General features: G+C 15.5%; 1 non-coding gene and 1 pseudogene across 1 annotated transcript; one reads left to right on the top strand and one right to left on the bottom strand.

Moving 5' to 3' along the window:
- The first annotated feature begins 16,645 nt into the window (after positions 1-16,645).
- LOC125290244 lies at positions 16,646-19,201 on the top strand (annotated as a pseudogene).
- A 3,248-nt stretch (positions 19,202-22,449) lies between these two features.
- trnas-uga lies at positions 22,450-22,530 on the bottom strand. Its single transcript has one exon. It is a non-coding gene; the product is annotated as a tRNA-Ser (tRNA).
- Positions 22,531-27,810: the final 5,280 nt, after the last annotated feature.

Below are 27,810 nucleotides of genomic sequence, written 5' to 3'. Positions count from 1 at the left end.
AATTTATTTTAAGATGTTATTTACAAATATTAGATCTAAACTATTTTTAATTATTCCATATATTATAATATTAATAACTATAACTATATCATGAATATATTATTTTAATGAAAATGATATGTCTGAATTAGAATATCTAAAAGATATTACATAGAAAAATTATTTTAGTTATATTGAAAATAACCAATAGAAAATAAAAAATATATATTTATATAAAATTTATATTAAAGAAAAATTAACAAATAATGAATATATGATTAAATATAAAATAAATCAATTTTATATACATATATTAACAGAATATATTCATAATACATATTTGTTATTACCTTTAAAATAGTTAAAAGAATAGATTGAAAATTATTTGATCTGAAATATAGATAAAAATATATGAATAGAAGATAATACAGATAATATTAATATTATAAATAAAAAAATTACTGATCCAATATTTAATATAAATTATGAGTTTATATTTAATAAAAATGAAACTCCTACTATAAAATTTATCTTTGATATAAATTATGAGTTTGAAAATTATGGTGTTATAGATATTAGTATTAAAAATACATTTTTTGATTTTGAAAATGAAATAAATACAAAATTAGATCTTACTAAAGAACCAACTATTATTGAAAAAAATTATAATAAAAATACAACTATATATTATTTTTATAACAAATCACTTACATCTACAAAAGAATCAGATATGTTTTTAATTTTTAAAACCGGTAATATAGAATACAATGGTCAAAATTTAGAAGATTATGAATTTTTTAATGATATTTTTAGTAAAATAAATGACAATTTATAGAATATTGATTTGCCACATAACATAAATCAATATGAATATGAAGAATGTTTTAATATAGAATTATATAATAATTAGATATGTATAAAATCTACATTTACATTAAACTATAATGTTAACTCTACTTCTAAAAAAATATAACTTTATTCAAAATTTTACTATAAATAAAAGTAATAATAATACTAATAAATATACAAAAGAAATCAAATATTTAAAATTCATATTAATTAAAAACAAAAAAATTTTATTTATAGAAGTCAACTAAGAAATTAATTTTTATTACTTATGAATTTTTTTTATTTAAAATATTTAAATTTATGTATTATAAAAAATATTAAATAGTAAATAAAAAAAATTATGTACTGTACAACATTAAAATTAATAATGTATAAAAAAGAATAATAAGTGATAATTTATTTAAAAAGAAAAGAATAATTAGAAATTTTACTATAAATATTGATTTAGGCTAGATAAATGAAGAATATGCTAAAAAAATTATGTCATATATATAGTAGATATTAGGTATTAAATATAAAGAATTTAGAAATGCTAAAATATAGTTAAAAGAAAATGTAAAGAAAAAAGAATTATTAAATTTTTCTAAAAATTAGATAGAAAAAATAAAATACGAATTTAAAGATTATATAGAAGAAATGAAAATAGCTATTGAAGTAATTAAAATTAATATTAAAGAAACATACAAAAGACATAATATATTATTAGAAAGATATAAATATTCAGAAGAAAAAATTAAACAAGATTGTTATACATTATCTTTATTAACAAAAAATTTATTTTACTCTAATATTTATAAAATAGAATATGCTAATATGATAAAATATGATTTATATAGATAGCTTGAATATTTATTAAAAACATATAAAGATAAAGATAAAAAATTTTATAAAAATTTAGCGATTGAATATTTAAATTAGATTAATAAATTTGATAATAAAGAATAGATTTATAAGAAAAAATTAGATTAGTTTAAAATAATAGATTTTAATTCTTTATCATTTGTATAGAAAAGAATATTCTGTGTTACATTAGATAGATATTAGAAACTTACAAATAATTATTAGAAATTAAAAAATAAATATAAAAAAATAAAAGATGAATATTATGATGTTAAAGAATCAACATATAAATGTATTGTATTAGAATTATAGAATAAAATATTAAATAATCAAAATAAAAAATTAAATTCATATATTATAAATATTAATAAAAATTTTGAAAAGTCTGTATTAATGTAGAAATTTTGAAAATATACTAATATGTTTGATTTAAGTCGTAGTGATATACAAGGTATAATGGAATATATAACTATAGGAATAGAAAAATGTTAGAATAATAAATTTTTTGAACTTAAAAGAACAATAGAATCAATACAGAATGAAATTATAGAAAAAAATGAAATTATAAAATAGTTAAATATTCAAATAAATGTATAGAGATAGAGAATATCAGATTTACAAAAGGAAAATTCTCAATCTTATTGTATATATTCTAAAAATAAAATGAAAAAAATAGAACAGTGATAAATAAATTATTTTTCAAATTTATGTTAATATATATGTTAATTATTTTTGTTTTTTGTTTTCTTTAGTTTAATATTTTTATATAGTTTTATTTTTTTATTTATAATATATAATATTGAAATTATTATATTTATTGTAAATATCAATATAATAAAATAAAAATAAAATCTACTATACTATTTACTAACATTTTCTTTAAATTTTATTATTTTTATTTTAGGTATTTTAGGAAATTTATAAATTCCACCATATATACATCTTCACTTCAACTTAATATTCATCTCTTTATTTACAGTTGATTTTAATTCAATTCATATAATATCATTCTTTTTCTTGAATATTAATCTTCTAGGAATTGATTTCATTTCAAATGTATTTAATATTAAAACTATATACTAATAATTTTTATCAATATCTTTTAATAATTTTATTCCTACTTTTTTACTTTTTACATTATATATAAATGGTTTATTTAATATCTATGTTGGATCTATTATTTCAAAATAATCTTTATATATATTATCAAATATCTATACAACTAAATCATCTTTCTAAACTATTTCATAATAATTAGAAGCTTCATCTAATAATTCGTTTTTTATTGTTACATAACCTATTTTATCAAATATTACTATAATTTTTTTCTATGTATCTCCATTTATACATGGATCATTTACACTATTTACATCTCATTTTAAAATTTTTGTTGTATAAATTTCTTTCTAAAAATAAATTGTAACCTTCATTTTAATGTATTTATCATTATTCGGAAATATTGGACATCTTGTTATTTTATAATATATAGATAATTTCTAATATATAAGTATCTATTTTTTAGATATTATATGTACCTATCCTCCATATAATTTAGATAATGTATATGAAAATAACTAAGGTGATAATATTTTATATTTAGTAAATGGATCTGATAAAATAATATTATAATAAATATATGGTAATTTATTTATTTCAAAATTTATAATATCTATTTTAAATTCTATTTTTTTAATTAATTTTTTATTATCGATATTATAATCTCAATATAAACAATCTTCTTTAAATATTATTGTTTTATTTAAATCCTTTAAACATAATTTTATTATTGGATGATTTTTATTTTTTTCAGGTTTTTTATTTAATAAAATCCATATACTTCTAGTTTTATATTGTATATCAAATCAAAAATCTACTTCTATAAGTTTTATTTTTAATTTATAATCATTTTCAATATATATATTTATAGGTCTAAATATAACTTCATATTCTTTATTTATAATGCAATTTTTACCAGAACTATATATTAGAATTTTTTTACTATTCTAATCCCGTTTAAAATCTATTATACTATTATTATATAAATTTGTTACTGATTGGTTTGTAAAAAATATACATTTATTATTTGTTTCTAATTTAAGACCACTTTGATATATTAATGAATTACTTAATATTAAATCAAAATTAATATATTTTTTATATGGAACCTCTATTATATCTTCTAATTTTAATATTTTTACTATTATATTTATCTTTTCTATAATCATATATTTTCTTTGTTCCAAAATATTAATAAATGGATATTTTTTTATTTTCAAAGTAAATATATATTCACCTCAATTATAGATAAAATAATCTAAATTAAAATTAAATTCTTGACTACTTATTTTTTTCTAAAAAAGAAAAACATTAGATATATTATTAATATTATTTTCTAAAAAAATAATTATATCCTATAAAAAAGAAACAGGTTCATTTTTTTCATTTTTTAATATAATTTTAACATTACATGTTTTGTTTTGTTTTATTTTTTTAGGTAATTCTCAATGTAAATTTATTTTAGGTGTTCTATATAATAATTGTATAGTAGCAACATTTGGTTCATTAATATGTTCAATATTTATATTTATTGGTGTTTTATCCTTAATATAATCTTCCATAAAAAATTCAATATTATATTCACATTTTTTCTTAGTTAATAAAATTTTTCTTTCAAATTTTAATCCTTTTACCCAATTTTCCTATAAAATTAAATGAAATTTTTTATTATCACAACATGTTGGAATTATATTAACTATTATTTTTTCTCCAGTAGTTATCTATATTTCTTTTAACTATCTATTTTTTTGATTATCATTAATTAATTTTGGTTTACATGTTTTATATTTACTAATAAAAATAATTTCTAAAAAAATATCATTTAAATTTTTATCATCTGTTGAAAAACTTAATATTATTCTTTTTTGTTTTTCAATTAATTTTTTATTTATTTTAATATGAAAATCTAATTTACAATTTTTTTTCTTTTCTAAAATAAAATAGTTTTTATTATCGGAAGATTCTTTTATAAAAATTAATTCTTGATATTTACTAAAATATTTAATCTAAATATCTTTTTTACAATAACTACTATATATCTATATCTTTTTTTCTTCATCTTCTAATTCTATATCAAAATAAATTATTTTAGGAAAAATAATCATAATATGTTTATCTTCTTTCTATTTATCTTCTTTTGTTTCTCCCATATTAAATTTTAATGTATATAATTTCTTATAAAATAATAAAATTAATAAATTCATAAAAATAATTTTCTACATAGTGGATTATTTATTTTTAATAATACAAAAAATGAGTATTTATTTAGATAAAGATGAAATAGAGGAAATAAAAGATATATTATATTATAAAGAAAAATACTATTTATATATTAATTTAAAACAAGAATCAATTCAAGAATCTTATTGAATAGAGATAAATATTGAAAATAAAATAATAAAAAATAAAATAATAAAATTTATTCAAAAAATAGCAAAATCTATAAATAATTTATTAACAACTACATATTTAGAAAAATTAAAAACACTTAGATATGAAAAATATATATGTTTTAATAATAAAAATATTTAGAATAATGAAAATGAAAATGAAACAGATATATTAGATATACAAAATTATAATGATATAGAAAAATCAAAAGATTATTTTTATTCTATATTAAATAAAATAAATATTAATTGATTTAATCAATTACCTAAAAATATATTTATTGATAAATAGTTATTAGAAACAACAATAAATTTTTATTATAGTAGAACTAATATATATCATAATACAACATTTCATTTATAGAACTATATAAAAGATCAAAATGTTGAAAGAATTTATTGTAATTGTATAGGACAATGTATTTTTGGATTATGCGAATGTATAAATAATAGTGATATAATATTTGATACAAATGGAAAAATAATAAATAGAAGAAAATTTGATGGATTAACTCCAGTAATAGTAGAATGTAATGATTTCTGTTCATGTAATATATATTAGTGTAACAATAGAGTATGTTAGAAAAGTGATATGGGAATAGATTAGTTAGGATATAATTTATAGTTTAAAATAATAAATACTAAAAATTCAGGATTAGGATTAAAAACAATATCTACAATAGAAGCAAATTCATATGTTTTAGAATATATAGGTGAAATAATTGATGATTATGAAGCAGCATTTAGAGGAACCTATTATGATAATAGAAAAAATAGTTATTTATGAAATTTAAGTCAATTATCAGGAGAAGAATATAATTTAGATATTTCATTAGATGCAACCTTTTATGGTAATGTTAGTAGATTTATTAATCATTCATGTGAAAATTATAATTTAGAAGCTATTTTATTCATATCTAATGGTATATTAGATTATTCTTATTCAAGAGTCGCACTATTTTCAAATAAAAATATTTATCCTCAAAATTAGTTATTAATAAATTATTCATATTAGATAAATAATAATAAAAATAAAGACGAAATAATCAAATGTAATTGTGGTAGTAAAAGATGTAAAAAAAGGTTATATTAAAAAATTTAAATTTAAATAAACAAAATAATTCTAATTTATTTAATTAATCTACATAAAATGTTAAAACAAAAAAATATCAAAATTTTTTCAAATTTTTATCCTATTATAAGATTATCATTAAAAGACATACAAAAAAATCATTAGTTAGATATTTAATAATATAGATATCAAAATTTATTTTTTATATTTTATTAAAATTTTTAAATAATCAAACTTTTATTTTTTTGTTATTTCAAATAGGTATTTAGATTTTAGAATCAATATTTTTATTTGTTTTTATATATTTACCATATCATAATATATTATGTTTTGGAAATAAAAATATATTTAATAATAATTTTTTTGTTCTTTAATATTATTTTTTATTTATAATTCTATGGAATTATTCTATGATACATTAATAAATTCCTTCAAATATATATTTAAAAATAAATGAACAAAAATATGAAATATTGCATTAAAAATAGAAATAATTATTTTTCTATTATCTTTAATATATTGAATTAAATTTTTTATAATAAATTTTTTATTAAATTAATTTTTAAAAGAGTGAATCAATTATATAATTAAGTATATTAGAAAAAAATCCATTATTTTTATTTTTTTCTATAGAAATTCAAGAAAATAAATTATATTCTTCACATTCTGTTTCCGTATTTATTTTTATTGATAAATTAATTTTTTTATTATTATTTTGTTTTATATTTTTCACAGAAATATTATTATTACATTTACCTTTTCCAAAAATAGTTATTATCTAATTATCTTCTAATAATTTATTACAAAATGGACAATTATATAATTTACATATATAAAATCATTTATATAAACATCGTTTACAATATAAATGTCCACATATAGTTACAACAGGATATTCTGCTAATTCAAAACATATAATACAATTAAAATTTTTATTTTCTAATTCTTTTATATTACACATTATTATTTATATCTTTTTAAAATATATAAAACATATAACATAAATTACTTTTATTTACTTATTACTATATTATATTTTCTACTATTTTTATTCCTAATATATTGGATATTTTATTATATTTCTAATATACTTCTGGTAAAATATCATCGACTTTTTTATATTCTATTTTTTCACTAAACATTCTATTTTTTTCATTTTCATTTTCTTTTATTTTTTTTTCAAGTTCATTTATTTTTTCATCTATCTAATTTATCTAAATATTATATTTTTCTAAAAAACTTGTAATTTTTTGATATCGGATATTATTCTAATTTAAATCAAATATTAACTTTTCATATATATTATATAATTTAAATAAATTATCTTCATTTTCTATTTTTTGAATATCTTTATTTTCTTCATTTTTGTTTTCATCTTCTTTTTTTATTTCTACTTTTCATTCTTTTAGTGAATTAGAATTATTAATAGTATCTAAAATTTTATTTTTATATTTTTCTCTAAAATATTTATTTAAAAAATCATGTAATTCATATTTAATATCCTATCAATTTTTATTCATTTTATATTATTTTATAATTTTAACACAAAACAAAAAAAATATCAATGATAAATACTCCTTCATATAAAAGAAAAATTAAGACAATAAGATAGATTTTTCTACTATTAATTATATTGATTATATTAATAGTTATATTTTTTGTTATTTATAAGGTAGTTACAAGAAAATCTAAACTTGAAAAACAACATTAGATTTATTCTCTCTATTTTAATTTTATTGATAAAATTATTATAGAAAATCAATTTAATACATAGTTATAGAATATATTATAGTTAAATAGTGATATAAAAAAATTATAAAAAAATAGAAATTTTAAAAAAATATTGAAGTTTAAATAAAAAAGATAATAATAAGTATGATAATAAAAAGATATTTCATTTTTTTGTATTTTATCATTTAATTTTTAAAAAAAAATTTTTTATTTTTGAGCCACACCAAAACACTTCTTTAATATGACATAATATAGACGGTATAGACGATATAGACGGTATAGACGGTATTAAGAAATGATTATTAAATTTTTCCTACTCTATAATAATAAAATATGATATAAATAAAAAGATATAGTATGATAACCGCGATTTATTAAATAATTTTGATTCTAAATATCAATATAATAAATTTGAAAATAATATAGATGAGGATACAATTGTTTTCAAAACTGAAGAAGATATTAAAATTCATTCTGATATTAAAATATCTAAAAATAACCATTATTTTTCTATTGACAAAAATATGAATAAATAGAATAAGAATAGGTATAAATATATATTAAATGAAGAATATTAGTTAACTTTAATAAATAATGATAAATCAAATAAAATATTTTTACCGGAAAAATTAACATGTTATTATTATGAAAAATTTTAGTAGGATAATTCAAATATATTATTATTAATAGTTTATTATGATATTAATTTCCAAGATGAAAAAAATATTAAAATTATTAGAAAACAATATATGACAACAACGAGTAATTATATTATTGAATCAATTAAAAATTATAATGTTAATAGAAATAATAAATTTTTATTAACATATCAAGATATTGAAAAATGTGATGGAAAATATTAGAATCAAAGAATCGAATTATTAGAATTTCAAAATAATATGAATTTTATATTTTCGTTTATACCAGAATTTATATTTAATGAACAAACAAAAGAACCTAATATTATATGATTTCATCGAAAATTAGAAAATAATACTATAATAACAATAAATTATGATATATTAGACATATACATATATTTTATAATTTTTTTATTAAATGAAAAAATTATAAAATATGATACTATATATAGTGCTTTATCTAATTTTATAAAAATTTAGGTTATAAAAAAAGAATATTATGGTATTGATATTTTAAAAATATTATCTAATAAAATAGAATTTACAAATACGATTCGTTTAATAAAAAATCAATGAATAATATTATATAATGAATTTACAAATTATGAGCCTTTATTAAAATTTTATTAGTTATATAAAAGAGATAATAATTTACAAATAAAAAAAATTTTATTAGGAGATTGTTTATATAATAATCATAATAAGAATCGTATTATTGCAACAAAAAATTATATTATATCATATAATTCAATTTTTTATCAAATTAAATTAGAAAATAATAATTGTTATAATAATAGATATGTTTTATTATTATCTCAAAAAAATGAGGAAGATATATTAAAAAACTTAGATAAATATAATAATCAAAATATTTTAAATGAAAATATAAAAATACAGTATTTAGTAAAATCGCCTATTGAATGTGAATATTGAATTGTAATTGATAAAAACGCAGAAGTTTATTTAAATGTTAAATATATAATTTATTAGGTTAATAATCAATATCATATAGAAAGAAATAGTATATTATAGACTGAAAAAATTAAATATAACAAATATAAAGAATCTTTATCTTCCTTAAAAGATAATTCTAATAAATTTTTTGTTTTATTAGATAATTTAAAAAAAGAGAAATTATGTTTTGGATATATTAATTTTCATGATAAAAAATAGAAAAAACTATATAATAATATAGATACAAATTATCCAAATAAAAATATATTTATATAGAATAATATTTTATTTATATATAATAGATTATTATTACTTAATTATTTATTTATATCTAATAGATTTTTTTTATCAAATAATATATATGATTAGATTTTTGGTCAAAATAAAAATATAAATCCTGATAATAATACTTTATTAACTTTATATAATGAAAATATTTTTTTAGAATATTCTGAAAAAAAAAATTGTATGTGTGAAATAAAATTAAAAGAAATCAATTCTGATGAAAATGAAAATTCTGGTGAAAATGAATATTATAAAAAATGTGATATAAAAATTAAATTAAATAATAATAACAATTATCCCAATATAATTAATAATGATAATAATAATTTATATAAGTATCTTAATATAGAAAAAATAAATTGTAGTAATATTATAATATTATTTGAATATTATTTAGTTAAAGATTTAGCTAATATTATTGAAAAATCAAATGATAATAAATATAATATTAATACATTTCAAACAGATAGCGTAAATTTTTCTATACATATAGATAAAAATATTAGTAATAATAACATCGATTATTTTATAAATTATGAAAAGCCTCATATTATAAAAAAAACAATAAATTTATTTTCTAAAGATTTATATTATTATAAAATATATAATTTTTCATTTAATAAAGTTGAAAATGGATATAAATTAAATTTAGTAGTACAATTTATTATAGAAAAAAAAATTAATAATAAAATCAATAATATAATTGAATTTGATTATGATAAGAATGAAAAAATGAGTTTAAAATATATAGATAATAAAATAATTGCAAAAAAAACTATAATAAATTCATAGTAGTCATAAATAATTTAGATTAGTTAGTATTTAATATTATATTTCCATCTTTAATAAGAATTTTTAATAAATCGTAACAATCAAAATAACTTACGTTTTTTATTAAATTTTTCATTTCTTCTTTAATCTCTCATTCTTTATTTCTATGACTAAAATGTGTAAAACATATTAAATTAGATTTTATATTTTTTGCTAAATTATATGCATCTATTGTTGTTTGATGTTTTCTAATATTAGCTTCATTCTAATATTTAATTAAAAATGTAGCTTCTGATATTAAAATATTGTTTAATTTTTTATTTATATTAATTTCATTTATTAATTTTATAGAATATAATGTATCTCCTGTATATATTATAGATAATTCTTTATAGTTTATTATAATAGCTTTTGAATATCTTTTATGTATCGTATTTAAAAAAATAAAATCAAAATTATCATGATTCTACTATACTTCAGATTCTATAAATTCTATTCCTTCAACTGATATATTAAAAAATTTACATGTATTAATACAGTAATTTATTATTTTCGGATTACAAAATATAAATAATTTATTTTTATTATATAATTTATAATATTTTATTATTGTTATTATACCTATAAAATGATCTGAATGTGAATGTGATATAAAAATATATTTTAAATTCTATAAAATAGATTTTGGATTATTATTAGATAATAATAATATCTAATTATAACTAAATTCTCCACAATCTAACATTATTGTTTCATTATTTACATTTAATAATATACATGATACAGTTCTTAACATACTAGGACTAGAAGAACTAGTACCTAAAAATATTATTTTAATTTTTATATCATTTAATTTTAAATATTTTAATAATATTTTAGTAGGTTCTTCAATAATTAATTTATTATCTCTATTTATTCTGTTGTTATTATTTTTTATATTATTATTTCATATAATATCATATGATGTATAAGGATAAAATGTATAATAAATATATTTATTTTTAGGAATCTAAATTTCTTTATTAATATTAGTTATATAATTATTCATATGTAAATACTTTAATTCATCTTTATCATTATTTGTAAATAAATATTGATTTTTTTTCTAATTATTTAATTTATGATTTGTAAATATATAATAGATTTCATTCTAATTATATAATATCTAATTAGGATAATCTGTAAATATAATTGTAGGACCTGTTTTTTCATTAGATAAAATAACATCTTTTAATTCTATTTTTTTATTATTTTTTATTATAAATTTATTTTCATATATATATTTATAATCTAATCCTTCTAATTTATACATTTTACATAGTTTTTGATCAAAATTGCTTTTTTTATTTATAATTTTTATTTTAAAATAAAAATCTTTTTTTATTTTGATATTAATAAATTTGTCTATAAATTTATAATCACATGAATTATAATCTATAAACTCTAAATAATTCATTCTTTTCTCATTACAAATATATATTTTAAGTAATTCATATAATTTTTCTGAATTATATGAATATATTTTTAATTTATTTTTTGGTAAATTACTACTATAAGATATTGCTAATACAAATAATCCAAATACATTTTCAAATTTTAAATCAGTTAAAAAAATATAATCAATAGCTATTGAAATACTATAATCTAATATCATTCTCTAAATACCTTCACAACTATTTATCATATATCTATAATTTTCTATTTTAATAAATATACAATTTTTTGTATCTAATTCTTTATTACATATTAAACTCAAAGAAAATACTGACATCTTTTTAATAATAATAGTAATAGGTTTTAAAAACACAAACCTATATGTTTTATTTATTATTATTATTATTTTTAATTTTACAAATATTAGGTGAAAAATATAACTTAAAAAAATATTAGTAGTGATACTATATAACAAGTCCATCTAATATAATAGATATTATTTTTATAAAATATCATTAGATATTTTTATTTATACCAATCGTTTTAGTTAAATTAATTATATTATATAAAAAATATAATAATTTTATAATTATATTTCAAAAATCTATAAAAACAATATTTAGAATTTATTCTTCTTCTTTATTACTTTTTATTATAGATTATATATTTTGAAAATCAATATTTAGAAATAATGGATATTGTAAAGTATCTAAATATAAAACATATTATAAATGTTATAAAAATAATCAGGAATGAAATGGATTTAGACCAAGTGGTCATACTTTTACTATTTTAATACTTATATATATTATATTTAATGAATCAAAATATTTAATTGAATTATTAAATTCAAAAATAAAAATATTAATTTAATAAAATATATATTATTATATATATTATTTTATTTTATTTTATTGTTGCTATTATTTTTAATAACAACATTTTATTTTCACAGATGAAATGAAAAAATAATAGGCATATTAATGAGTATACTATATAAAAAATTAATAGAAAAATTAAACTTAATTTAATTTATTTTGAATTTCATTCTATAAAATCTACTTATCTTTATTATTAATTTTATTTCATATATCATTAAATAACTAGTTATTTTCTTTATGTATAATATTTATACATGTATTAAAAATATCTAAATAATTTTTATCTTCTAATATTGTATTTATTTTTAACATTTCTAATTCATCATCTTCATAAGTAGATATAGATTCACTTTTCATATCTTCTTCATCGCCATCTATTAATCTATCATAATCTAAACAATCTTCATTATCATTTAAATTTAAAATATTTTCCAATTCGTCATCTGAACTACTTTCTTTAGTTGTTGATATTTTATCTTTCTAACTTTCTTTGTTTTCTATTTTTATTTTCTTAATAACTATTTTTAATAATTTTTCAAATAATTTTATATTACTATCATAATCTAATAATAAATAACCCTAATCTTTAAAAAACTAAGAAATAAAAAATATAAATCATATATGATAACTCATATCATATTTTATATTTTTTTCATTAATATATTCATTATCTATAACAAATTTTAAAATCTAAAATATCTATATATTATTATTCTAACAATATAATTTAAATAATTTTATATTAGAATATAAAGCTGATAATATAGCAAAAATAAATATTTTTTTATTATTATCATCTTCTTCTATTTCTTGTTTATTATTCTAAATCTATACTAAACAAGTAAAACATATATGTAATAACTACATATAAGACTATTCATTATTATTAAAATATAAAAATTCTGCTGAATTAATAAATAAAGCCTACATTATTGATCCAATATATTTATATAAAAATATTTCATTAGTTTTTAATATATTTTCTATTAATTTAAATATATGAATAATATATTGATTATTTTCTGAAAATATAATATTTCTACCATTTTTTAAATAATTTTCTAAAATTATAACAATGTCAAGTATATAATCAGATGATCAATTTATATATATCTAACAAATATATTCTAATAATAAAAATAATTTTAAATCTATTTCATTATTATAATAAACTAAATAATATATTATATCTAAAATTTCCGTAGCAAATATAGTTTCATTCTATGTAAGATAAAATAATAAACTATCAGATATAGAAATTTTAATTATATTTAATATATTTTGTTCATTTCTACAAGCAAATATTAATGATTTAATACATGTAAGTGTTTCAATTACATTATCTTCATCTTCTTCAGTTTCTATATTTTTTCCATTATTTAAATTTATTAATAATATTTCTATTATTTTATTAGTATAGGGTATTAAATCTTCTCCTATTAAATCTATTATTTCATTTAATACAGATAATATATCTAGCTCTTTATTATATTTTACAATTAAATCTATTATTTTTTCTAATACTCTTTCAATTACTAGTGAAATAATTTTTTCTTTTGTTTTTTCATCTTTTATCTTTCTTAATATATTAATTAATATATTAATAGATTCTAATATTAATTCTATATCTGAACTTAATAAATTATTATATATCTAATTTATAATTTCTTGTAATAACTAAGTACTTGTAATTCTTTTATAACAAGAAAAAAAATTTATAATAGTTATATTTAAAAAAATAAAGTTACTATTCATCTATTTTCTAATATATAATTCAAAAAATTCATCTAAAATATTGTTATATTTAATCAAATTTACTTTATAATAAATATTATCAAAAATCTATATTGCAGCATCTAAGTAAATAACATTATTTATTATATCAGAATTAATATAATTTTTACCTATATTGTTTAAAATATTAAATACTATAGGTAAAAATGTATCTGTTCTAATACGTAAACCTGAAACTATAAAATTAAAAAAAGATAATTTTATACTATAATTCTCTTCATCTTCATCTTTAATTTCTTGTATATATTCTATTATATTTTCTTGTTTTAAATCTAATTCACTTTGTTTAATTTTAATTTGTTCAATTCCTAATAATATTATTTTAGATAAATTATTTTTAGATAAATTATAAATATTTGAATTATAAAATAAATATTCACTTATATAAAATATAAAATATACTGTAAGATTATCTTTATATATATCATTATTTATCTAATTTATTAAATCGAATATTGTATCTATTATAATATTTTTATATTTATTTGTTATATATAAAGTAAATTTTTTATTTTCAGTTATATCACATACTTTTTTTCAAAGTTCTAAACTTAATTTTATTCCTGTTTTATAAAAATTATAAAATCTCATATGTTGTTCAGATCTTTTCATATTTAAATATTCAATATAAATAGGTTTTCATTCAGATACATATGGATATCTTAATATATAAATAGTTATTTCTAATAATTTTAATAATATATCTTCTTGATATAATTCTTTTATAAATATATTACCTATTATATAATATAAACATCTCATACATTCATTATAAATATTAAAATCTTCAATATTTATTTTATTATTCTAAGAACTATTATTATATAAAGTAAATAATATTTTTAATAATATAGAAATAGACTTATCCAATATATTATTTTCATTATTATTCTATTTAGAAAAAATTAGTATATGTTTTTTTAATATAAATCTAAGTATAGTTAAAGAAATTTCTATTTTATATATATCATTTTCTCTTATTACTATTTCATATATATTATTAAATAATTCTTCTATACTAGTTATATAATTTCTAGATATTAATTTTTCTATTATATTTAACAACTATAATTTTATAACATTAGTTGTTTTTAAGATAAATAAACTTTGTAATAATTTATTTTGAATTAAAATTTTAAATTTATTTTCTCATTTAGTTATTTCATTATCTTTTAATAATTTATTTTTTAATATTATTATAATCATCATTTTATTTTCTTCATTTATCTACTAATATGATATCATATCTAATAAAATAATTAAATTTTGTCTATCTTCTAATATCTTTGTTAAATTTGCATCTGCTTCATTCATTAAAGTTGGATTTCTTAATTTCAATATTAAATCTAATATTGTATTTTCCATAATTTGATTTATTTATGTTTATAAATTATTATTTTGATATTTTTATTATAATAATTTTTTTATTAAAAATAAAATTTATTATGGAAAATACAAATATATATAAGTATTAATAAAATTTAAAAATTAAAAATTAATTAAAATAAATAAAAAATATTAGTTTAATAAATTTTTAAAAATAAAAATAATATTATATTTTTTAAAATAATAATTTATATATATATAAATTTAATAAATATAAATTAACATTGGTAAAGTCAATGTTTTTAAAATAACCCTAACCTGATATGTTTAAAATTAACAATTTGGTTTTTTATATTCTTGCAAATTAAAAAAAGAATATTATGATAAAATAGAAAACTTTTTATAAATTATAATTTCTTTGTGAAATTTTGTAAAAAGGAGAGAGTTTATCATATTTAATTAAATATGATTAAACTCTTTTTTATAAAATATAAAAAAATAAATTAAAATTTAATCTTAATTAAGTTAAATTTTATAATCTAAAATTATTTTATAATTTAAATAATAAAAAATTTATAAATTAATTTAATAATTCAAAATTATTTTTTTAATAAAAATATCATAAATAAATAAACATAAAATATGAGTAAACTTAATAAAAGTTATGATAGTATTTATCAAAGAAAAACACCTATAGAACATGTATTATTAAGACCAGATTCATATGTAGGTTCTGTGATACCAGAAGATATTGAAACATATATACCTACTATAACTCTAAAAACAATAGAAGATATTAATGAAATATAGTTTAAAGATATAAAAATGATTAAAAAACAAGTTAATTTTCCTCCTGCGTTTATTAAAATATTTGATGAAATATTAGTAAATGCTGCAGATAATAAACAACGAGATAAATCAATGTCATATATTAAAATTAATTTAAATGTATCAGAGAAATATATATCTATAGAAAATGATGGTAAATCAATTCCTATAAAAATTCATAAAAAAGAAAATATTTACATACCAGAATTGATATTTGGATTTTTATTAACATCTTCAAATTATAATGATCAAGAGAAAAAAGTAACAGGTGGACGTAATGGATATGGTGCAAAATTAACAAATATATTTTCTAAAAAATTTCAAATAGAAATAAACAATAAATTAGATAAAAAATATTATAAATAGATATGAGAATAGAATATGTCAAAATCAAATGAAGCTCTTATTGAAAAATCTGATAATAAATCTAATTATACAAAAGTTACATTTTGACCAGATTTTGAAAGATTTTCTTTAGAAAATTTTACACCAGATATTTTATTAATAATTTTAAAAAGAATATTGGATTTAGCAGGTGTTACCGATAATAGTTGTAAAATATATTTTAATAATAATTTATTAGAACATTAGAATTTTAATCAATATATTAAAATGTATCTAAAAGAAGATACTCCTAAATTTTATTATAAAAATAATAGATGAGAAGTTGGTATTGCAGCTTCTGATGGACATTTCCAACAAGTATCTTTTGTTAATTCAATATGAACTATTAAAGGTGGAAAACACGTAGATTATATAGGTAATCAATTAATAAATAAAATAACAGAATATTTAAATAAAAAAATTAAAAAAGCTGAAATAAAAAAACAATATATTAAAAATCATATCTTTATTTTTGTTAATTGTTTAATAGAAAATCCAGCATTTAAATCTCAAACTAAAGAAGTATTATCAACTAATTCAGCAGATTTTGGTTCTTTTTGTGAATTACCTGAAAAATTAATTAAAGAAATTATTGCATCTCCTATTATAGAAAATATTAGAAAGTATTTAGAATATAGAGAATAGAAAGTATTAGAAGATTCTGATAAAAAAAATACTTAGAATAGAAAATTTATTTCTGTGCCTAAATTAGAAGATGCACATTAGGCAGGAACAAAAAATTCTTATTTATGTTCTCTTATTTTAACAGAAGGAGATTCAGCAAAAGCATTAGCTATGGCTGGTTTATCTATTGTAGGTCATTCATATTATGGAGTATTTCCATTAAAAGGTAAATTATTAAATGTTAGAGAAGTTAGTACTAAAGATTTATTAAATAATCAAGAAATAGAAAATATTAAAAAAATTTTAAATTTAAGAACTGGAATCGATTACAGTAATGAAAAAGAATATAAAACTTTGAGATATGGTAAAATTATTATAATGGCAGATTAGGATCATGACGGTAGTCATATTAAAGGTCTTGTAATAAATTTTATATAGTATTTTTGGTCTTCATTATTAAAAAGAGGAAAATTTTTATATCAACTTATTACACCTATAGTAGTGTGTACTAAGTAGAAAATAAAAAAAGAATTTTTTACATTAGTATAGTATAAAGAATTTATAAATAGTATGCCAGTAGAAGAAAGAAAAAAATGAATACAAAAATACTATAAAGGATTAGGTACATCTACTACTGCAGAAGGTAAAGAATATTTTAAAAATTTAGATCGATTTTTAAAAGAATTTATATGAGAAAATTAGGAAGATGAAGATAAAATTATTATGGCATTTGATAAAAAACAAGCTAAAGAAAGAAGAGAATGACTTACTACTTTATATAGAGAAGATTTGTTTATAGATTTATCTAAATCAACTGTAAGATATAAATCATTTATAGATGAAGAATTAATATTATTTTCATTAAATAATAATATAAGAACAATACCTTCATATATAGATGGATTTAAACCTGTATAGAGAAAAATACTATATACTATGTTAAAATAGAATATTGTTAAAGAAGTAAAACTTTCTACATTAGGTTCAGTTGTTTCATCGTTTACATCTTATCATCATGGAGATGTTAGTATGTAGAATTCAATAATTACAATGGCTCAAGATTTTACTGGATCCAATAATATTAATTTTCTATATCCAGCAGGTTAGTTTGGTACAAGACATGAAGGAGGTAAAGATTCCGCATCTCCTAGATATATACATACTATGTTAAGTAATATAACAAAATTTATATTTAATAAAGATGATATGGATTTATTAGAACAATAGGAAGATGATGGTTAGATTATAGAACCTAAATTTTTAATACCTGTTATACCAACTCTATTATTAAATGGAGCAGATGGAATAGGTACAGGATGAAGAACATTTATACCTAATTATAATTTAAAAGATTTAATATAGTATATAAAAAATAAATTAGAATCTAAAGAAACAAAAGATATTCATCCATGATATAGAAAATTTTAGGGTACTATAGGGTTTAAAGATTCTAATACTTATATAGTTTATGGAGAATTTAAACATGATTATTATCATAAAAAAATATATATCACCGAAATACCTATTAAAAGAACAACATCACAAGTTAAAGAAGGATTAGATAAGTTTGTATAGTAGGGTAAAATATTAGATATAATACAAAGTCATACAGAAGAATTAATAAGATATGAATTAAGATTAAGTGAAGAATATAATATGTATTTTAGTAAAATATCAGAAGAAAATCAATATAAAGAATTAAAACTTAGTTTATCTTTAAATTTATAGTTAGCTACTATAAGAAATGGATATGAAATTAAAGTATATGAAAATGTTAGATAGATATTAAATGATTTTTATGATATAAGATTATTTTATTATGAAAAAAGAAAAGAAAAATTAATATATAATATAGAAAATGAAATTAAAAAATTAGATTCTATTTGTTAGTTTATAATTTTAGTTATAGAAGAAAAAATTATTGTTAATAATAGAAAAAAAGATGATATATTTAAATAGATTAAATCTTTTAATTTATTAGAAATAGATGAAGGAGAAGGAAAAGGATATAATTATTTACTAAATATGAAATTATGAAGTTTAACATATGAAAAAATAGAAGAATTAAAGAAAAAAATATCTAATATGAAAAAAGAATTAAATATAATAAAAAATAAAACTATTAAAGAATTTTGGTTAGATGATTTAGATAAATTATTAGAAGAATATGAAAAAATATTAAGTGAAGATGAAAGTAATAGAGGTAAACAAATGAAAATTAAAATAATTCAAGAAAATACAAAAATTAAAAAACCAAGAATGAAAAAAGATGAAAACAATACTAAAATAAATAAACCTAAATCTAATAAAGAAATTAAAGAAAAAATAAAAGAAGATGAAAACAATACTAAAATAAATAAAAAGTAGAAAATAGTAAAAAATAAATTAAAAAAGAAAAAAGATATTACTATAAGTAGTAGTGATAATGAATTATCTGAAACTAATATTAATAATATTAGTGAACAAGATAAAGAAATAGATATTACAATAATTGATGAAAATAAAGAAAATATAAAATAGAAATCAGTAAAAAGAAAAAGTTTATTATCTAGAATAGGAAAAGAGAAAAAAGTATTTTATGATGCATTAGATGATATTGAATAACTAAATATTTATTTAAAAATTATTTTTATAAATATTAAAATTTTAAAAAATTATGAAAAAATTTATAGTAGATGAAATACATTTAGAGGAAGATAAAGAAGTATTTATTGATTTTTTATAGAAAACAAAAATAAATAAAGATGAATTATAGAATCTTATTAATTCATTAACAATAAATAGATAGAATGAATTAATATTTTTAAAAAATGAATATAACTTTATTGATATAGTAGAAGAGGAAGAAATTATAGAAAATGAAATAAGTGATTCATTTTTAGATGATATGATAGATAGTAAAAAAGATGAAAATGAATAGTTAGTTAATGAATGTATAGAATAGAATAATATGAAAAAATTATATGAATTAAAAACTAATAATATTATAATAGAAAATAAAAACAATGAGAATAAATATAATAATAGATATAATAAAAAAGAAATAGAAATAAAATCAAAAAATATTGATGATATATTATTTAAACAATGAAAAAATAAATAAATAATTTAGTTTATTTTAATTATTTTTTTTATATTTCTTTATTCTATTCTATTATACTATTCATTATTTCATCTTTATTAAATAATATCTATAATGCTTCATAATTAATTTTACTATTTTTTCTTTTTAAATTTTGATATAAAGTATCAACAATATTTAAATTTTCAGTTGATTTTATTACTTTCTATCTTTTATTTTCTACATTAATTTTATTATTTAACATAGATTTCTATTTTTCATTTTCTATTCAATCATAATGTATTTTATTTCACTAAAGAGTTTTCAATTCTGTTTCCTATTTATCTAATATTAATTCATCAATATTTATCTCTTTTTCTTCATATAAATTATTTCTTTTAATTTTAATTAAATATTCATTTTTATTTATTTCACTTTCATTTAATTTATATATTTCTTTTAAATTTTCTATTTGTTCTGATAACAAAGAGACAATATTTTTAATTTTATTATTATATGATGGTGGTAATGTATTTTCATATGTATTATATAGTATATCATATGCATTATTAAATTCAATAACTGTAATATCTCCTAATTTTGTTTTTGATATTTCTATTAATCTTTTAAATATAGTATTTGGACATGTTTTACTAATCTACATTATTTTTTCTATACTTGGATAAATACCATGTATAAAACATGAAATATATATTGCTGCTCCACATAAACCATTTGGTATTCTACCTGTTGATATTCCATCTTTTTTGATTAATTTTATTAATTTACCAGTAGTTAAAGTTATTTCCAATATTTTATCTTTATCTTCTATATTTAACTAAGAAATAAATCTAGGAATTAATGTGCATGGATCTATTAAAGGAATTGTTAAGCATAATTCTTTTATTACTTTCTAACATATTTTATAAATTTTAGATAGATTAACTTTAATTATATTAACAAAATCTATAAGTATATGTGGAGTTTTATTTCTTCTACATGTTAAATATAAACATGCTACGGTCATATTTAATGAATTTATTCCATAATTTATTCTATGCTATAATACCAATTGTAATAATAATTTACAAGATTCTTTTATTTTATCATCTAAACCTAATAATATCTATAATTTATTTAAATATTTTCTATACTATAACATTATAATTTTTTTACTATCACAGGTATATATTTTAGTTGTATTATTATTAGAAGAAGACATATACATCTATGGCATCTAAGAATCAATTATTTTTCCTACTAAAACATGTTCATTATTATTAAATTCTGTAAATTGTATATTAGAATCAAATATTTTATCATTTACAACTGTACCACAATTATAACATACTAAACAATTCGACTATATATCCTAATCTTGTGATATATCTTCATAACAATTATTACATTTCATTATAATATTTTTGTGTAGTATTTATACAAATATTTTTTATTTTTTATTTATTTTTTATTTTAATATTTATTTTTTAATATTTAATGTTGTTTAATTTATTTATTTTAAATTAAGAATAATTTTATTTCAAAAAAACGACACAAGCAGGATTCGAACCTACGCGGGTTTCCCCATTAGTTTTCAAGACTAACACCTTAACCACTCAGTCATCGTGCCTTAAAATTATATAATAAAATATAAAATATATATATTATTTAATTTCATTTTATTATATAATTTTTGTGTTTATTTTTTTATATTATAAATATGTTAAAAATAAAAAACTTTTTTATTAATAAAAATGATATTAAACATATATATAATATTGATAAAAATGTGTTAGGTATTCTTAAAGAAAATATGGAAATAGAAATATGAAATAATATATAGAAACCAGAAATATATTCTTTAAAAAAATTTAGATACGAAATTAAAAAAATATATTTTAATAATAATGTAGATAATATATTAATAATTACATAGAATAGTTTAGAAATATATAATATACATTTAGAATTTATAAATAATATTAAAATATCTAATATTTTAAAAATTAGATAGAAAAAAATAGATAATATACAAATTTATCTTATATTAACATCTAATAATTATTTATATTTATTTGCTGATTGTTATGAAATATTTAAATTATAGTTAAAATATAATGTTTATAATATATATTGATCAGATAAATATATATTTAATATATTATTAGAAAATGAAAATTATTATAGTATTTGAAAATATAATTGTAAATAGATATTAGATAATAAAATAGAATTAGGATATGAAGTAAATTTTTTAGATTTTATTTTTTTAATAAATAAATTAAAAAATAATATATTTAATATAAAAGAAAATTTAAATAAAATACAAAAAATTATTTATAATGAATTTTCTTTTTAATAATATTTCAAAATATATTGATAATATTAATGATAATGAAAATATTTTTTTTATTTTACAATCTTATATTTTAAAAAATTTATATGTAGAAGAAATATAGGAATTTTTTAAAAATGATTTTTCTAATAAAAATAAAATAAAATTAAGTTATAGAGTTAATAAAAAAAGACAAGAAGTATTACATATTGAAATATTAGAATTATATAGTTTATATGATAAATTATATAAACTATATAATGAAAATTAGAAAATTAGAATAATTAGAATAAATGAATAGATAAATATATAAAAGAATGTGTATTAGAATTATCTAATTTATTAATATTTTTTAATAAATATAATGAAAATATAAAATATTTTTATTCATGATTAAATAAAGAATTAGAATAGTTTAATTTATCTTTTATAGAAGAAGATAATACTTTATTACCTATGAATAGATATAAAATTTTAAATTTTTTAGAATAGCTTTTATTAAAAAATAAATATAAATTTAATATAGAATATAATAATAATATTATAAATAGTATATATTCAAAAGAAAATAATTTATTTAATATAGAAATAAATAATTTTATAAAAATATGTGATAGAAATATATATACATATAATAAAAACAAGATAATAATATTATATTTAAAAATAATACTACTAATGAATATATTATACATAATTTAATATTTCATAATAATACAAATATTAAAATAAATTAGAATTTTTTAGAATTTTATTATTATAATAATATATTGCATTATATAATTAATAAAAACAATAAATTATTGTTATGTTATTAGAATAAATAGAAACTATTATATTAGATAAATAACAATGAAAATATCATAAAAATTAAAACATATAATAATAATTTTATATTATATATCAAAGAAAACAATAAATTTAAAATTATTTATAAATGTAATTCATAATAATATAATAATATATAGAATTTAAATTAAATATTATTTTTTTATTAATTTCTAGTGATAAATAGTGATTTAAATCTATTTCATAATCCTTTATTTTTTTCTGAATCACTTGATTCTGTTTCATATATTCCAGTTACATATTTAAAATATTTTTCTTTTAATGCCATTGTACCAAAAATGGATTCTTTCTTTATTTTTTCTAATAAAGAAATTATTTCTAATTGATATGAAGAAGGAGGTATATATGTAAATCCTTTTATTTTTCAATTAAAATCAGTTGGAATTTTTGTATTTTTTATTTCTTGTTTTTCATTTATATAATGTTTCTATGTAGATATTTCCTCTAAATCAGGTAATAATTCTGGTGAAATTTTCTTTAATCCATATTCTAATCCTACAAAATCAAATGAAGAAAATCATTCATGTTTCATTATTTCTTCACTACCTCCTTTACTTCCTAATCTTTTTTTAGGATCTTTTTCTAATAATCCCTTTAATAATGAAACAGCGCTATTAGTAAATAAAGCTTTTGGAAAAACAGGATCATATAAAACAACATTTCTATCAATATTATTACTAAATATAATATCATTTGTTGTTTTATATATAATATTATTACTTAAATTTTTTATTTCAAATGGTTTTTTACCTGATAGCATTCTATATATAATAACTCCTAATGCAAAAAAATCAACTCTATTATCATAAAACTAATTTTTTATTATTTCTGGAGCAATATATCCGGGTGTTCCGCAATATCCTATTACAGACATTTTATTTTTTTGCATCTATACAGATAATCCTAAATCAGATATTTTACAATTACCATCAGAATCAATTAATATATTTTCTAATTTTAAATCTCTATATATTATATTATGATTATGTAAATATTTTAACCCTAACAAAATACGAGCAGCATAAAATCTAGCCTAAGATTCTTCAAAATAAACAGATTTACATAAATGATATTTTAAATCACCACCGCACATTAAATCCATTACAAAATAAACATTATGTTTATCATAAAATGTATATTTTAATGAAACTATAAATGAACTATTAACAATAGATCATAAATTTCTTTCATCCATTATATTTTTATATGATTTATTTTGTGAAATTCTTTTTTTAGATATACTTTTTAATGCATATAAAGTACCTGTATCTTTTTTTATACATACTCTAACTATTCCATATGCACCTTTACCTATTAATTTTAAAGGAACAAATGATTTTATATCAACTTTTAAAGATTCTAATTTTTTAAATCTTGTATACTATAAAAAATAAACAGATTCCATAAATCTAAAAAATATATCTCCTTTTAAATCCGAATTTATTAATTTATAGGCCTTTTTAAATAAATTATGTGTAATATTACGACAATATAATTTATCTTTTATATTATTTATTATTTCAGAATATACTCCTAAATTATTAATACTTTTTATAGATTCTACATCTGTTTTTTTATTAGGTAACATGAAAACCATACCATCTTTATAGTTATTTGTTTCTTTTTCTTTTATTTTTCATTCTTTTCCTTTTTCTTTATCTAATAAATTCTCGTCAAATAATTCATCTTTATCATTTATTTCATTATCTTTCAATATTGCTAAATTCTTAGTAAATTCTATAAATTTATTTAATGGATTATTTTTAAAAACAGAATTGGAAACTAAATAATATGTACTTTTTTTTGAAAAATATCTTTTATATATTAATTTAGCACATCTATATAAAATTTCACTATTATTAATTTTTACATATTCTTCTACATCTTTACAAAAATTAATTTTTTCTAATCCTCTAATAGTATGTAAAAATCTTTTAAATAAATATGATCCCAATAAATCATCATGTAGTTTATCATATGTTAATGTCTATTTTATATTTTTAATAAATTTATCATTTACTGATACTTTTTTTAATTTTAAAAATATATCAAAATTCTTTATTTCTTTATAATTTATAACTTTATCGGCTTTATAGTAATTACTATATAAAAATGGAGCAATATTCTTAAACATAATTTTGTGTTTTTATTAATCAATATTTTTAATTTTATAAATAAAGAAGCTTATTTTATTTATTGAAAATTTTATTTATTTAAATATTAAATTAAAAAATATTTATATTATATTTTTAATTTTTGTGTGTTAACTAATTAACTTCATAAATAAATTTATGAAAATAAAAATAATAACAAAATTAATAATGTAAAAAAATTATAATGTATGGAATAAATTTATTAATTCTAAAAAAATATCTAAAACTAGATTACATCATATATTATATAAATATAATATTCCAGAAAAAATGTTAGAAAATATTTGTATATATTTAATAACAGATATTTTAAATAATAAAATAGAAATATTTGAATAGAGTCATTGTAAAAATATTAATTGTAAAATTTTAGAAGAAATAAATAAAGATATAAAAAGAACATATTCAACACATGGATCTTTTATAAAAATGATGAAACTATATTAAAAAATATTTTACATCATTTTTCTTGTTTTTTATTTAAAAATATAGGATATTTATAGGGAATGAATTTTATATTTGCATTTTTACTTCAAAATTTTTCATATAATACTTCTTTATTTATATTTTATAGTTTAATAAATGACAAAGAAGATAAATATAAAATAAAGGAATTATATATTAATATATATGAAAAAATTAATGAATTCAAATGAATTTTTAAAAAAATGATTAAATATTACAATTATAAAACATATGTTTTTTTAGAAAAAAATAAAATAGATCCTATATATTTTTTACCGAAATGAATAATACCTTTATTTACAAATATATTAAAAATTAATATATTAAATAAAGTATGAGTTTTGTTTTTATATAAAGGTATTAAAATATTATTTAGAGTTTCTTTTACTTTAATAATAATATTTAGAAAAAAAAACTTATAATAAAAACAATCTGAAATTTTATCTGCATTATCTAGTATAAATATGATAATAGAAGATGAAATATTTTGAAATATATTTAATAAAATAAATTTCAAAACATCAACATTATTAAATTATATAAAGAAATATAAAATAGATAAAAATAAAAATTAATATAAATAATTTTTATTTTCCATATTATGTATAAACAATTCATAATTTTTTAGCACTGTATCTATTATATTTTTTAAACTATCTTTTGTATAATATGCTATATGTGGGGTTATTATTACATTCTCTTGTTCTAATAATTTTTTTAATGTATCATTTTTTATTTCAACATTTTCTTCAAATAACATTTTATTATCATCTGGAAATACATCTAAAGCCACGCCTTTAAATTTTTTAATATATTTTAATAATGCTTCATTATCTATTATTTCTGATCTAGAACTATTAATTAATATCGTATTATTTCTAATTTTAATTATCTTTTCTTCATTAAAAAAATTTTTTGTTTCTTCACATAAATTAATATGTAATGTTATTATATCAGAATTTTCTAATAAATAATCTAACTCTACATAATTATAATTTTCTTTTTTATTCTTATCATAACATATTATTTTACATCCCATTCTAGAAAATAAATTAGATACATTACTACCTATAATTCCAGTACCTATAATTCCCACAGTAAAATTATT

This window comes from Alosa alosa, unplaced genomic scaffold (assembly GCF_017589495.1).
Source record: "Alosa alosa isolate M-15738 ecotype Scorff River unplaced genomic scaffold, AALO_Geno_1.1 AALO_1.0_unplaced_3, whole genome shotgun sequence".
In the NCBI taxonomy this organism is placed as follows: Eukaryota; Metazoa; Chordata; class Actinopteri; order Clupeiformes; family Clupeidae; genus Alosa; species Alosa alosa.
Note: the sequence above shows the minus strand (reverse complement) of the source record. Positions and strands in the feature narration are given on the sequence as shown.